Consider the following 15,482-nt stretch of genomic DNA (forward strand, 5'->3'; position numbering starts at 1 on the left):
AAAGGTCCATATGGTCTTTATGGTGTGCTGGGAGCCATTAGCCAAGTAGGTATGACAATTTCCTTGCCAGCGTACCCCATGTTGCAGTGACATTGAATGTAGGTGACCTTGCTCAAGGACCAGGGCGGATTAGGGTGTTCCCGGTTTAGGATAATTGGGTTTAGGGCGTTCCAGGTTTAAGATTATTCCTGCCAGGAATAGGGCGTATCCTGCTGCCTGAGTTCCCCTTGAGTTCTCATGGGATTCAGACAGTAATTTTTGGGAGACAGAAGCCCAGTGGATGTGAATTTGGGCAGAGAACGTGAATTTTGGGCAGAGGACGTGGATTTCCCCAGAACGTGATTGTAGACGGCTGGTGTGAGTTCGGGAATAAAGAGTTGCTGTTTGAATCTACAAGCTGTGTGGTGGCTCGTGATTGTGTGCCCAGCCAGACTGTGGCATTTGTGCCCAGCCAGACTGCGGCAATGGTGTTTTGAATATTGCCCATTTTTTAAAAGAGGTTCAAATCTTCAATAAGAGTCTCAGATTCATTAATTTCATTCACTGTAATCTCAATGGTGTTCAAAATATTCTTCAGATACTTAGGAAGGTGAATGGACCTTCCTTAGGTAGACATAGTTGTGCACAACCTTCCAAGAGTCTTAGTGGTCTTACTGTCTTCCCAGGCTCTCAGTGCAGATCAGCACCATTCACAATTTCCTTACATGCTCAGTGCCTTTCCAGAGGGCTCAATATGTCTCATTTCTTTTTTTCAGGGGAACACTGAGTTTCAGAGCCAAACATAGAGGCTCCTATTGTTTCAGGGTCTTTTTGCAGGTTTTCAATACACCCAGTGCTATTCTAAGAGTCTCAGTGATACTTACTCATTCTTCCTACCTTGGTGTAAGGCTCTGAATATTCCCAGATGGAACAAGTATTCAGGGCCTCTCAGAGTTTCTTATTGAATCCAAGGACCTTGCCCAGGGTTTCTTGTTGAATCCAATGGACCTTGCCATTCCCAGCATCACAGTTGTGCTCGCCATCTTCCTAGCAGTTTGATTGTGTGTCAGGGCCTTCCAAAATATTGTAGTGAGATCCAGGGCCTACCCTACTATTTCAGTGGATTTAAGAACTCTGCACAATATCTAATTGTGCTCAGCTTCTTCCGTAGTATTCTTGGAGAATAATGGGCTTCCCCAGTGTCGTATTGATGAATAGAGCCTTACTCAGTGTGTTCTTGTAACAGAGATATTCCCACTGTCATAGTGGTGCTCAGACTTTCCCCACTGTGTCAGTGGCACTCAGGACTACCCAATGTCCCTTTTTAGTGTAATATCAGGGCATTCTGCAGTGTCTCATTCTGGTTCACTGCTTTCCCCAATGAATACAGGGGCTCAGGGAATTCTCTGGGATCTTTTTTTGAGAGCTCAGCTATGATTGGATCTTGTTTTTTTCTGCAGAACTTCTGTGAGAGCAAAGTCTTTAAATACACAGTTTTACAGTGGGCTTCAGGGCCTGCACCAGGGTCTCAGTGAGATTGTGGATCTTTTCCAGGTGTCCTTGTGTCTCAGTGCTCTTCCAGCTCAACAACAAATCTCCTGACTTCCCCACACTCTGTAATGGGCCTCAGCCTTACACATTTTACCTGTAGTTCTCAGGCCAGTACCCAGATTTCAGTGTAACTATGGGCAATCCATATAATTTCAGGCATATTTAAATGCTTTCCATGAATTTGTGTGACTCAAAAGTGTCTCTTGGCATTAAGAACTTTTACTCAGCTCTAATTGGTATTCCAATTGGCTTTTCCCAGTGTGTCACTGGAATTCAGTGTATTTGCAAGGAGTCTCATTGAGTCTGGCAGTGATTCAGTGGATTGTAGGTTTTTGCCCAGGATCTCAGTGGGTTTCATGGTCTCCTCCAGTGTCAGAGTCATGATTAGCACATTCCTCTAGAGTCTTAGTGTTCTCTTTCTTTTCCTTATGTATCTAGTTCAACTCTTGGACATTCTCCACAGCTCAGTGTGGTTCAAAATGTTCCCAGTTAGTCAAAGTAACAAAGGCCTTGCCAGTTCCTGGGGAACTCATGGCCATTACTAGGCTCTCATATTTTCCTCATTGCATTACAGTGTCTCAGTCATGTTCAGTGGTATTCCAAAAGTGTCACCATGGCTTCTATTTTTTCCTAAAGACACACTATTCTAGAGTTTCTGCTCAAGTCTCAGAAAAATTTCAGCAAGTTTTCCAATTTGTCAATAAAGTTTATTGCTATTCTCAGGTCACAGTGTTGCTCAGGGTCAGCCTTGAGTCTAACTGAGACTCTGGGCATTCCCCAGAGTCACAGTGGTGCCCAGGGCCTTCTTCAGTCTCAATGCTGCCATGTTTTTCTCAGGCACTCAGTGACACTATACTGTTCCAGGTTACACTGATGATCAGGGCCTATTTCAGCATCTCAGTAACCATCATGGTATCAGAGGAGTTGAGTGTCTTTTCTGTGTCAGTGCTCCTCAGGGCCTACCTAGAGTCTCAGGAGGGCTTAAGGCCTTGCCCAGAATTTTAATCCCCTTTAGAAAGTTCCACATTGTCTTCATGGTGCTTGGGATATTGCCTAGTTTTTAGAAGATGCCCAAGGCTTCAACAAGAATCTCAGATTTGTTAATTGTATTTACTATTGTCTCAGTGGTGTTCAAAATATTCATCATAGTTTTAAGAAGGCAAAGGGTCCTCCTTACATTGGCAGGTGTTTGCACAACTTTCCCAAGACTTAGTATTCTCATTGCCTTCTCAGCTCTCAGTGTAGATCAGCACCCACCAAAACTTTACCATTTTCTCAGGGCCTTCACAGGGCCTAAATTATAACATTTTCTTTTGTAGGGGAACATGAGTTTCAGAGCTAACCTGAGAGCCTCCTGTTATTTCAGAGTCTTTTCCAGGTTGCTTAAGAATCCCAGTGCTATTCTCAGAGTCTCAGTGATGCTCATGCTTAGTCAAGCTTCATTATGATGCTCTAAATCTTTCCAATAAAAATACAGTTTTCATGGCTGTTCAGTTTTCAGGAAAATTTTTAGAATTTCAGTATGACTCACTACTGTCCATAGAATTTCAGGGGTGTTCCATGAGTTTGTGTGATTCAAAGTCTAAAAAAAGTCTCTTGACATTCAGAGTTTTTGTCAGTGTCTCAGTAAATCTCAGCACTTTCCTCAGGTTCTCAGTGGAGTTCATTGCCATTCTCTGGGTCAAAGTGTTGCTCAGGTCCTGCCCAGAGTCTTTGTCCCAGGGCATTCCCCAGGATTACAGTGATCTCCAGGGCCTTCTGCAGAGTATTCGTGGTGTCACTGCCTTCCTAGGCACTCAGTGATGCTGTAGTCTTCCCAGGAAACACTGATTATCACTGCCTATGCCAAATTCTTAGTGACAGGAAGGGTATCCAAGGGACTCAGCATGTTTCCCAGCAGCAGTGGGCCTCAGGGCCTACCCTAGAGTCTGAGGAGGGCTCAAGGCCTTCCCAAGAATTTCAATATTGTTTAGAAAGGTGTACATGTTATTCATGGTGTATATAATATTGCCCAGTTTTTAGAAGAGGCTCAAAGCTTCCACAAGAGTCTCAGATTTGTTAATTTTCTTCTTTTTGGTTTCATTTTTGTTTAAAATGATCTTCAGAATTTTTGGAAGGCCAGGGGCCTTTCCTAAATTTTACAGATGTGTGCACAACCTTCCCAAGAGTGTTAGCAGTCTCATTTCTGTTCCAGATGTTCAGTGCAGATCAGCATCATTCACAATTTCACCTTGTGCTCAGGGCCTTCCCAAGTTTCTCAACAGGTCTTATTGTCATTTGCTGTGGAACACTAAGTTTCAGAACCATGCTCAGTATTCAATTATGTAAGTCTTTTACAGGTTGTTCTTGAGACTCAGTGCTATTCTCTGTGTTTCTTCTAGCCTTGAAGCAAAGCTCTAAATCTTCCCAAGCAAAACTCTGTTTACAGCCAATGTTTTCTCAATGCATCTTAGGACCTGAGCAAGGTCTCTGTGAAGGTAAGTGCCATTCCCAGCATCATATTTGTGCTCTGCATCCTCCACAGTGTTCAATTTTTTGTTAGGACTTTCCAAGTACAGTAGTGTGGCGTGCAGCCTACAGTACTATTTCAGTGGATTTATTTACTCTGTGCAATATATATTGGTGCTCAGATTCTTCCATCATTTTTGGAATAATGGCCCTCCCTAGTGTCTTATTGGGGAATAGAGCTTGCCAGTGTGCCATTGTAACAGAGAGATATTCCCATTGTCATGGTCATTCCTATATCTCAGGGACTTCCCCACTGTGTCAGTGGCACTCAGGGCTACTCTGTTTCTTAGGGTAAGCTCAGGGCTTTCTGCAGGGTCTCAGTCTGGCTCAGTGCTTTCCCCAATGACTTCCTCAGGCTCAGGGGACACTCTTGGTCTTTTCTGAGATCTCAGGTATAATTAGATCTCAGACTAATGTTCTTCAATAAATAGCATTACAGTGGTGTTCAGGTCCTCCACCAGGGTCATTGGCATTGGGGACTTGCTCATGGTCTCCTTGTTTGTCACTGATTTCCCAGCTCAACAAAAAATGCTTATTGCCTTCCCATGTTCTCTATTGGGCCTCAATGACTTCACAGGGTGTCTCCAGTTCTCAGGACAATCTCCAGGGTTTCATTGTAACTAAGGTGTTATGTAGCATTTCAGGGTGTTCCAATGCTTATGAGTTTGTGTGATTCAAAGGCCTTCACCAGTGTCTCTTGATATTCAGGACCTTCACTAGTGTTCAAACCTTTTCCAAGTGTTATGAGTGGAATGCAGGAATTTTCAAGTCACAAAAGTTGCTCATGTGCTCTAGTACTGATTCAGTGGATTGTGAATCCTTGCCCAGGGTCTCAGTGCATTTCATGGTCTCCTCCAGTTACAGTCGGGCTCAGACTGTTCCCCCAGAGTCTTAATGTTTTTCTTCTTTTCATAATGCATTAAGTTCTACCATTAGACATTCCCAGCTTACTAGTGTGGTTCAGGTTGTTTCTCAGGTTTTCAAAGAGCCAAAGACTTTTCCCACGGCCTCTGTGGAACTCATGGCCATGATCAGTCTCTCCATTTTTCTCAAGGCCTCTTTCAGTGTCTCAGTCAAGTTCAGTGCTATTTCTAAGGGGTCAGCTTAAACTAGATAATTCCCCAATGACACACTAGATTCAGGTTTTCTGCCACGGTTTCAGAAATATCTTAGCACCTTCCCCATGTTGTCATTAGAGTTCATTGTCATACCCAGGATCACAGTGTTGCTCAGGACCAACCCACTTTCTTACTGTTAGAACAAAGAGACTATGCTGGAGGCAAACTTCCCAGATCATTTTTGCCCTTATTCAGGAACAGGACTTCACCAATGAAAATGCACCCACTTTACTGGTGGAACATGAGCTACAAAGGAGGGAAATGGGCTTATATAGGTCATGGGTGATTTAGTGAGCATGTCAGTATGGGCACTCAGGGATTTGAATCCTTGTGCCTAAGTGTTGGTGGCCAGCACTGGGAGAGGAGTTGTATTAAAGAAAATCAATGTTTCCTAGAAACTATCACTTCTAGGTTTGCTGAGACTCTTTCTCCTTTCTTGTGGTCAGTGTCTGGGAAGGATTTATCATGGGAGAGAAGAAAGTCATCGGTGTATGGCTTTCTTTGTTATTTCTTTTGCCAGCTCTCAGTATTTGTAGGTATTTCTTTTTCTATATTTAATAGTTACTGAGTCTCAGGGTATTCCCCAGGGTCACAGTGGTATCGGGGCCTTCTCTTGTATTTTAGTAGGTTCACAACCTTCCTGGAACTCACTAAAATTATATTATTCCCGGGTTCTGCTGGTGATCAGGGCTTACCCTAGAGTCTTAGTGATCCTGAAGGCCTTCTTCAGGGCATTAGAGTGTTTCATGGATTTTTTCCCATTGTCAGTGGGGCTCAGTCCTACCTTAGAGTCTCAGGAGGGCTAGAGGCTTTCCCCAGAATTTCAATCTTACTTAGCAAGTTCGACATGGTGTTTGTGGTGATCAACATATTTCCCAGTGCTTAAAAGAGGCTAAAGTCCTCAACTAGAGTCTCTGAGTGTTTAAGCTCATTCACAGTTGTCTCAATGATATTCAAAATCTTCTTCTGAGTCTTTAGAAATCCAAGGGCCTTCCTTAGGTTCACAAACATATGCACAACATTCTCAAGAGTCTTAGTGGTCTCTCTTTTTTTAAAATCAGGATCTCTGTGCATCTCAGCTCCGTTCCCAGTGTCACCATGTGCTTGGGGTTTCCTGAGGCTCTCAAGAGGTCACATTACCTTGTCTACAGGCTCACTGAGTTTCATATCCATTCTCAGAGTCTTCTTATCTTTCAGGGTCTTTTCCAGCTTTTCCATGAGGCTTATTTCTATTCTTAGAGTCTCAGTAATGTTCACTACTTCTCCTAGACTTGGAGGTGGGTTCTAAGTTGCTCCCAACAAAATAGTGGTTTCAGGATTTTTGCTGAATCCCAGACCTTGTCCAGGATCTGTGTGGAGCTTAGTGCCATTTTCTACATTACAGTGTTCCTCAGCATCTTCTCCAGAGTGTGATTTTGTGTCAGGGTCTTCCCAAGAGATTTGAATGGGTCTAGGGCTTAGCCTATTATTTCAGTGCGTTTAAGGACTCTGCAAAATGTCAAGTGGTACTTACATTCTTCCACAGTATTCTGTATAAATAATGGCCTTCTCTAGTGTCTCAAAGGGGAATAGTACCTTCTCAGTGTGTCATTGAAACTCAGGGATATTCCCATTGTCATAGTAGAGCTCTGGGTTTTTCCTTCTGTGTCACCAGCACGCAGGGCCACCCCAAGTTTCTGAGTGTAAACTCAGGGCTTACTCCAGAATCTTAGTCTGATTCAGCACTTTCCAAATTGGCTATACTGGCTCAGGGCATCCTCTAGCATCTTTTTGGGGTCTTAGGTATTATTGTATTTCAGATTCTCCCAGAGAGCTTCTGTTGGGCTAAAGGTTTTCAATATCTCCTCAGTGGGTTTTAGAGCCTCCACCAGTGTCTATGTTAAATTGTAGATTTTTTTCCCAGTTTATTTTGTATTCCAGTGCTTTTCAAGACAATAGTGTGTTTCATGGCTTTTCCATATTTTCTTTGTGGGCCTCAGTACTTTCCCCAAGATAGCAGTAGATCTCAGGACCTTTCCCAGGATTTCACTGTGGCTCAGGGTAGTCCACCATAATTCAGGTGTGTTCAGATCATTTTCATGAGTTTGTACAATCTGAAGGTCTTCAAAAGTGTCTCTTGGGTTTCAGGGCTTCCAAGGTTTCCAAGTTGTGTTCTGTTCTTTTTTCAGTGTACCATTGGGTTTCAGGGATTCTCCAGGTCCCTAATGAGGCTCAAGCTCTCTTGTTCTGATTTCATGGATTGTGGGGTCTTCCCAAGGGTCTCAATAAGTTTCATGGTCTCCTCTGGTCTCACAACACTTGATATGAGTGTTTCCCATGAGTTTAGTGTTTTCCTTTCTTTCCCTGGGCATTCATTGGAATTCTTGGACATTCCCAGCATCTCAGTGTGGCTCAGGATATTCCCAGGTTTTCAAAAAGCTGCTGGTTTTGGCCAGGGCCTCAGTGGGACTCATGGCCTGTGGAAAGTCACTCTGAATGGACACACCTTCCAGTCCTGAGGCAGGGGGCTCTGACCAGTTACCACATTTCATAGTGACTTGGGTGTTGTCCCTCCTCAGAGAGCAAGGCATAGCTTCGGGTTAGCGGTACCCACTGGGTTTGAGGTACACTCACCTGCTCCCTTGCAGTCCTACTCCTTCTGCCCTTTTTTGGACAGAACTTTCTAAGAAACTCATCCCCCAAAATAAAAGTCCATTTCCAAACCTGCTTCCCTCTCTCTCTTCAGCCTCTTGTAATTTTCTCTTGCTCTTCCATTTGGGGAAATTGAGGCTGAGGGCTGGGGAAAGCCATACTTAATCTTGTATAAAGGTAATTTTTGTCTGTGTTTCATTTTGCATCACCACAATTGACACAAATGACCTTATTTCAGTCTTCTGCACTGGATGGATGTGGAAATGGCCTTTACCAAGCTTTCACTTTTTCACAGGGCCTTTGCAGTGTCTCAGTCATGTCTAGTGCTCTTGCCAGAGTCTCAGTGGGGCTCAGATACTTCCCTAAGGACACACTGGATTCAGGGTTATGCCGTGGTCTCTGTAAATCTCAGCGCTTTCCCCAGATTCTCATTTGAGTTTAGTGTTATTCCCAGGGTCACAGTGTTTCTTGGGGCTTCTCCAGCATCTTACTGAATCTCAGGCCATTTCCTAGGGACCTAGTGCCTCTGAAAATTCTTGCTGTGTCTCATGTAAGGGTTGTGACTGTGGAAATGTAGAAGACAGAAAATTTGTCTGGTGAGCAAACTCCCAGAGAATACTAGGTGTCTTATTTTACACAGTGGGAACATTCTGCAGTTTCTCTTAGAAACTATTAAGATAACTAATGCATGCTTGGCCAGAACTCCTATCTGATCATTAACAAGAACATCTTACCTTATAACCTAATGTATCCGACTTAGTGATATAATGAATAATAATGTACTAATGGTGCAGTGAGCTACTGTAACCTAATGGTATAAATAAAGACAGCTGCTTAGACAACAGCCATTTCGCATTTGCATCTTGCTTTCATTTTCATTTGTTTTCTTACTGCTGACGCCCAATGTGGTGTCTGAATATCTGAAACAGGGACCCTTCTGGATGTGTTAATGGGGGAAGGGAGTAGCTTATCACCTGGAGTAGGCTGATGCATGTTTTTCATCAGCTGGTACTGATCCCCATTGGTAAGCTATGGGAAATTACCTATCTGATGCTCAACGATGTCACTGGGCTGAGTTCTCCTATTTATTTTACAAGGCTGGACATGCCATATGTAATGCAGACCTTGCTGCTTTGCTGGCAAAAGTAAGTTCTTGTTGCTCTTGGTGCCCAGAAAGTGGTTATTTAAGTGGAGAAGATTGGGAAGATGAAGGTAAGAAGCTCATGAGAAGGTGCGAGCTCCCATTACATGCTTGTCATCTTTGTCCAGTGCTATTTGTCTCCCAGCAAAAACTTCCTCCTCTGTCTGCTACCACCAGGCCTCCACTTGTGATCCAGACATTATTTTTTTAAATATTTATTATTTAGGTTTCAGTGGATACAACATCTTTATTTTATTTGTATGTGGTGCTGAGGATCGAATCCAGCACCCCACGCATGCCAGGTGAGCGAGCTATCACATGAGCCACATCCTCAGCCCCCACACATTATTTGTGGAGGTGTTTCCTCTGCCTTCACTGACTCCTTCTCCTCTGATGCCACTGCCACCACCTCTGGTTAGGTCTCATTTGGCTGAATGTTTACCTCAAGTGGAGGAGTAGGGAGAAACTCACACCTTAGCTGTTTGTCCTATTAGGCTAAATCCTGCTGGACAGACAGAGTATAAAAAATTATCTTTTGCTGCATAAATGCATTCAATTGTCATGTATAACTAATTAAAACCAAATAAAAAACTGTTTTTAAAAAAAGAGCTGGGGGGCTGGGATGTGGCTCAAGTGGTAGCGCACTGGACTGGCATGTGCGAGGCACTGGGTTCGATCCTCAGCACCACATAAAAAATAAATAGATATTGTGTCCACCTAAAACAAAAAAATAAATATTAAAAAAAGAGCTTCTGGGGGAATGAGATGGACATCATTACCCTAGGTACATGTATGATTGCATATATGGTTCAATGCTACATCGTGTACAACCAGAGAAATGTAAAGTTGGACCACAATTGTGAATCAAAATGCATTCTGCTGTCATATACACTTAATTAAAATAAATACACAAATAAAAAATAAATAAATAAGAATTTCAACCAGTTCTTTTGGAAAGTGGCAAAAAGGAGGGAAAGCATATATCCTGCCTTCTCAAGATCCTATGACACAAATGTTCCCAATCCAGACTCAGCTGTTTGTTTGGGTTGAAACAGAGCATCATTCTAGAAATCCTTTCATGCCCCCAGTGGGATCACTGGCAGAGATTTAATTACTACTGAAAAAGCCCAGTGTGGCTTCCTGGAGAGGTGTATAAAATTTCCACTCAAATTCAGAAGGCTTTACCAAAAAAAAAAAAAAAAAAATGGTTTGTATTTTTTTTCTCATTCTCATAGTGTTAAAGAAGGAAAATTTGAACAGAAGTGGTGAGAGAGGGCATCCCTGTGTTGTTCCAGATTTTAGAGGGAATGCCTTCAGTTTTTCTCCATTCAGAATGATGCTAGCCTGAGGCTTAGCATAGATTGCTTTTACAATATTGAGGTATGTTCCTGTTATCCCTAGTTTTTCTAGAGTTTTGAACATAAAGTGTCCCGTCCGGCAGGACACATCAACATGGGCAGCGAACCTAGATGGGGAGGAATGAAGGGACAAGAGACACAGAAGGATGACAGCAAGACAAAAGTTCTGATCAAGCTGCAAACTTTTATTGTTCACACAGGGGTATTTATATGGTGGGAATGGGGAAGCTCTCTTATCGGCAGTTGCTGGATGTCTGCACAAGGTGAGATAACCGCAGGATGTTTCAGGAAGATAGGTTTCAGGAAGATAGGTGGCCACAGGATGTCTCAGGTGAGATAAGTAGCTGCAGGATGCCTCCCAGGCAGGATGTCTCCCAGGGGGCTGTCAGGCTAATCTTTGAAGGAGAATTTCCTTCTAGTCCCTGACAATAAAGGGATGCTGTACTTTGTTGAATGCTTTTTCTGCATCTATTGAGATGATCATATGGTTCTTATTTTTAAGTCTATTGATGTGGTGAATAACATTTATTGATTTCCGTATGTTGAACCAGCCTTGCATCCCAGGGATGAATCCTACTTGATCATGGTGCACAATTTTTTTGATATGTTTTTGTATCCGATTCGCCAGAATTTTATTGAGGATTTTTGCATCTAGGTTCATTAGAGATATTGGTCTGTAGTTTTCTTTCTTTGAAGTGTCTTTGTCTGGTTTAGGAATCAGGGTGATGTTGGCCTCGTAGAATGAATTTGGAAGTTCTCCCTCTTTTTCTATTTCCTGAAGTAGCTTGAAAAGTATTGGTATTATTTCCTCTTTAAAGGTTTTGTAAAACTCTGCTGTATACCCATCCGGTCCTGGGCTTTTCTTAGTTGGTAGTCTTTTGATGGTTTCTTCTATTTCCTCAATTGATATTGGTCTGTTTAGGTTGTCTATATCCTCCTGACTCAATCTGGGCAGATCATATGACTTAAGAAATTTATCGATGCCTTCACTATCTTCTAATTTATTGGAGTATAAGGATTCAAAATAATTTCTGATTATCTTCTGTATTTCTGAAGTGTCTGTTGTGATATTGCCTTTTTCATCCCATATGCTAGTAATTTGAGTTCTCTCTCTTCTTTGTTAGCATGGCTAAGGGTCTGTCGATTTTATTTATTTTTTCAAAGAACCAACTTTTAGTTTTGTCAGTTTTTTCAATTGTTTCTTTTGTTTCGATTTCATTAATTTCAGCTCTGATTTTAATTATTTCATGCCTTCTACTTCTTTTGCTGTTGTTTTGCTCTTCTTTTTCTAGGATTTTGAGATGAAGTATGAGATCATTTATTTGTTGGTTTTTTCTTTTTTTAAGGAATGAACTCCAAGCAATGAATTTTCCTCTTAGAACTGCTTTCAATGTGTCCCATAGATTCCGATATGTTGTGTCTGTGTTTTCATTTATCTCTAAGAATTTTTTAATTTCCTCCTTGATGTCTTCTATAACCCATTGATCATTCAGTAACCTATTGTTCATTCTCCAAGTGATGCATGATTTTTCCTTCCTTCTTTTATCGTTGATTTTCAGTTTCATTCCATTATGATCAGATAAGATGCATGGTATTATCTCTACTCCTTTATATTGTCTAAGAGTTGCCCTGTGACATAATATATGATCTATTTTTGAGAAGGATCCATGTGCTGCTGAGAAAAAAGTGTAACTTCTTGATGTTGGGTGGTATATTCTATATATGTCAATTAAGTCTAGGTTATTAATTGTGTTATTGAGTTCTATAGTTTCCTTATTCAACTTTTGTTTGGAAGATCTGTCCAGTGGTAAGAGAGGTGTGTTGAAGAATCCCATGATTATTGTATGGTGGTCTATTAGACTCTTGAACTTGAGAAGAGTTTGTTTGATGAACATAGCTGCACCATTGTTTGGGGCATATATATTTATGATTGTTATGTCTTGTTGGTGTATAGTTCCCTTGAGCAGTATGTAGTGTCCCTCTTTATCCCTTTTGATTAACTTTGGCTTGAAATCTATTTTATTTGATATGAGTATGGACACTCCTGCTTGTTTCCAAAGCCCATATGAGTGATATGATTTTTCCCAACCTTTCACCTTCAGTCTATTTATGTCTTTTCCTATCAAATGCATCTCCTATAGGCAGCATATTGTTGGGTCTTGTTTTGTGATCCATTCTACTAGCCTGTGTCTCTTAATTGGTGAGTTTAAGCCATTAACATTTAGGGTTATTATTGAGATATGGGTTGTTCTTCCAGCCATATTTGTTTATTTATGTTACTAAACATGGTTTGTTTTCCTCTTTGATTATTTATCCCCCCCTTTACTGTCCTACCTCCCAGTGTTGGTTTTCATTGTTATTTTCCATTTCCTCTTCCTGTAATGTTTTGCCGAGGATGTTTTGAAGAGATGGTTTTCTAGCTGCAAATTCTTTTAACTTTTGTTTATCGTGGAAGGTTTTAATTTCATCTTCCATCCTGAAGCTTAATTTTGCTGGATACACAATTCTTGGTTGGAACCCATTTTCTTTCAGTGTTTGAAATATGTTATTCCAGGATCTTCTAGCTTTCAGAGTCTGTGTTGAAAGATCAGCTGTTATTCTGATTGGCTTACCCCTAAATGTAATCTGCTTCCTTTCTCTTGTAGCTTTTAAAATTCTCTCCTTATTCTGTATATTGGGCATCTTCATTATAATGTGTCTAGGTGTGGATCTCTTATGATTTTGCACATTCGGCGTCCTGTAGGCTTCTAGGATTCGGGATTCTGTCTCATTCTTCAAGTCTGGGAAGTTTTCTCATATTATTTCATTGAATAGATTGCTCATTCCTTTGGTTTGGACCTCTATACCTTCCTGTATCCCAATGACTCTTAAGTTTGGTCTCTTTATGTTATCCCATATTTCTTGGATGTTCTGCTCATGACTATAAAATTCAAATGTGGCTATGTTTTAAACTTACAACATTTGAATTTTCTTAAAAATTGACTTAAATTACTTCAAAGATCCTTCATAGTCAGATAAGTTCTAATGGAAGAATTGGAACTAAGTTAAAATGCTCTAGAAGACAATATACTGAATAATGCAAATGAGCCTTCTGCTCTATGGTTTGTGGATAGGCTTAAGTGCCATGCCAATTAAATATATCTGTGTTACTATGGCCAAATGCAATGTTTCCCAATAGAATTGAGAAAAGATTAAAAATCTTCTGATGAGTGTTTGTCAGAGTAATAATAATAACCTGGATCTTGCAAGTTGACTATATTATTGAAATGATATGTTTTCTACTAATTCCTTTTGTGTTTCAATAGTAGATTATGATGATCTCGGACCAAGAATCCAGTGACTAAAACATGTGATACCCCAATTGCCTTTAAATATTAAGAAAGGGGGAATTTGTGGGTAGCCACTCCAAATTCAGGCACCTTTAGTCCTGATGCAGCATGAGGGTCTGAAGGATCAATGTAGTCTGGTACAGCAGTGCCATGACTGGTTCTCCATCTTTTCCCATGGTTGGATAATAAGGTGTGGTCCTGGGAGTAGCCCTAGGAGTAGGTGCAACCCAGAAGGGTTGAGTGTGGGGAGCCACTCTGAATGATCTGCTCCTTCCATCCTGGAGGGGAGATGCTTTGACTGGCACTACATATCATAGTGACTTGGACATTGCCCTGGTCCCGGAAGTTTGAGGGCACATATTCAAACATAGGCAAGTCACCCCATGGCCCTTTGGGTTGAATTACACTCACATGTCCTTTGTAACCCTGTCACCTCTGATTCTAAGAATGAGGGTCCCCCAGTAAAAGCCCACTTCTGAATATGCTCACTCTCTCTCACCAGCCTCTCTTGACTTTCTCTTCCTCTCCCATTTGGGGAGCCTGAGGCAGAGAGTGGAGAAACCATCCTGAAGCTTGATTAAAGGTAAAGTGTGTGTCTGTGTTTTCTTTGGTGTCCCTGGAAATTTACATGAGCGACCTTAAGTTCAGCTGCCTGTGTGGGCAGCAGTTGAGCTACGCTCACCTGTTCCCTTGTAATCCTACCCCTTGCCTAATCTGAATGGCTTCTTCCCAATGAAAGGGTTCAGCAAGTGCTCCTCTCTCTCTTTCCACAGACCCCAAGGTTGCAGGAGCCATCACAGAACTCAAAGAAAAAAGGTATTTCTCTGCCTCTCTGTGGTTATTTCCTGTAGCCCAGTTCACCTGGAGTGACCTTGAGTGTTTAGTCATGAGACTCTACAGAACATAAGTGTGTCTATGAAAGAAAGATACATACATGAGTACTGATATGAGATTATTACAAGATAAATGTTTCATCATCTGGAACATGTCAATGAAGATGATAGAAATCAATAATGTCTCACCAGGAAGTGTCAGAGCTGAGAAGTTGTCCTCATAATAAGGCCTAAAAGACCAGAGAGGAGAAAGCTAAATTTGGAAATGTAAATCTTTAACGTGGTAAGAGTTATTAAGCATATAAACACAACATTTAGTTAAGCTACTTAATGCCACCTGATTTTTGTAAAATATCTTTTTATTGGAATGACCTCTGTTTTCATTTTAAGAGTATTTGTTAGATATTCAAGATCGAGCTGGTCAAAGTGACCTTGTTCTTATCTATCATTAAAAGTCAACTGAGTTCTCTTGTGGTCTCTGTTGGGGAACCAATGAGCAGCTGTTTAGCTCTGCTAATGCCATCCACCAGAATAAGTCAAGATCTCACTGACCATGTGGCTACCCTTGGAAATATCGTGGAATCTCTGTTTTCCCATGACTCTCCTTTTTCACAGTATGTGTACTGATTGGATTTCTTTTTTAAAGGTCCCAGTAATCCCCCTGATTGGGAGGTCATGTGGCCCAGAGTTGCAAAGCTCTTAGAGAAAGAAGTTCCCTTGATTCCTGGGTTCAAGCTGACTCAGAGGGCAAGAGCTAAATATTGGGTTTCTTGCCCCCCACCCCACATTTTTAACCTTAATCTTTAAGCATTGATCTTATATATTCAACAATCCAGTCTTAAATTAAGAGAACTTGGCTTTAACTTTAATGTTTATAACTTTACCGTCATCTTTACCCCTTTTATTTAATTGAGGTCTCTATTAGTCCTGGAAGTTAGCATTATATACTGTCTATACTATAGATAATGGCCTTATAGTTCAAATAAATTTAGGTTGTTATATTTGAAATTGTACTTTTATAAGGCACTAACATA

The 15,482-nt window shown here is 41.2% G+C and overlaps 1 long non-coding RNA gene across 15 annotated transcripts in view; it reads left to right on the top strand.

Annotated features, from left to right (window-relative positions):
- The window catches only part of LOC114084255 (uncharacterized), a 107,499-nt gene that overhangs the window by 47,757 nt on the left and 44,260 nt on the right, over positions 1 to 15,482 (top strand). For 14 of the 15 annotated variants that reach the window (XR_011708467.1, XR_011708469.1, XR_011708470.1 and 11 more), the window contains 3 exons: positions 3,912 to 4,007; positions 14,118 to 14,198; positions 14,389 to 14,431. This is a non-coding gene — a long non-coding RNA (uncharacterized lncRNA). The remainder of the gene's footprint in view (positions 1 to 3,911; positions 4,008 to 14,117; positions 14,199 to 14,388; positions 14,432 to 15,482) is intronic. The other variant, XR_011708463.1, reaches the window with a different exon arrangement.

This window comes from Marmota flaviventris, chromosome 9 (assembly GCF_047511675.1).
Source record: "Marmota flaviventris isolate mMarFla1 chromosome 9, mMarFla1.hap1, whole genome shotgun sequence".
Classification (NCBI taxonomy): Eukaryota; Metazoa; Chordata; class Mammalia; order Rodentia; family Sciuridae; genus Marmota; species Marmota flaviventris.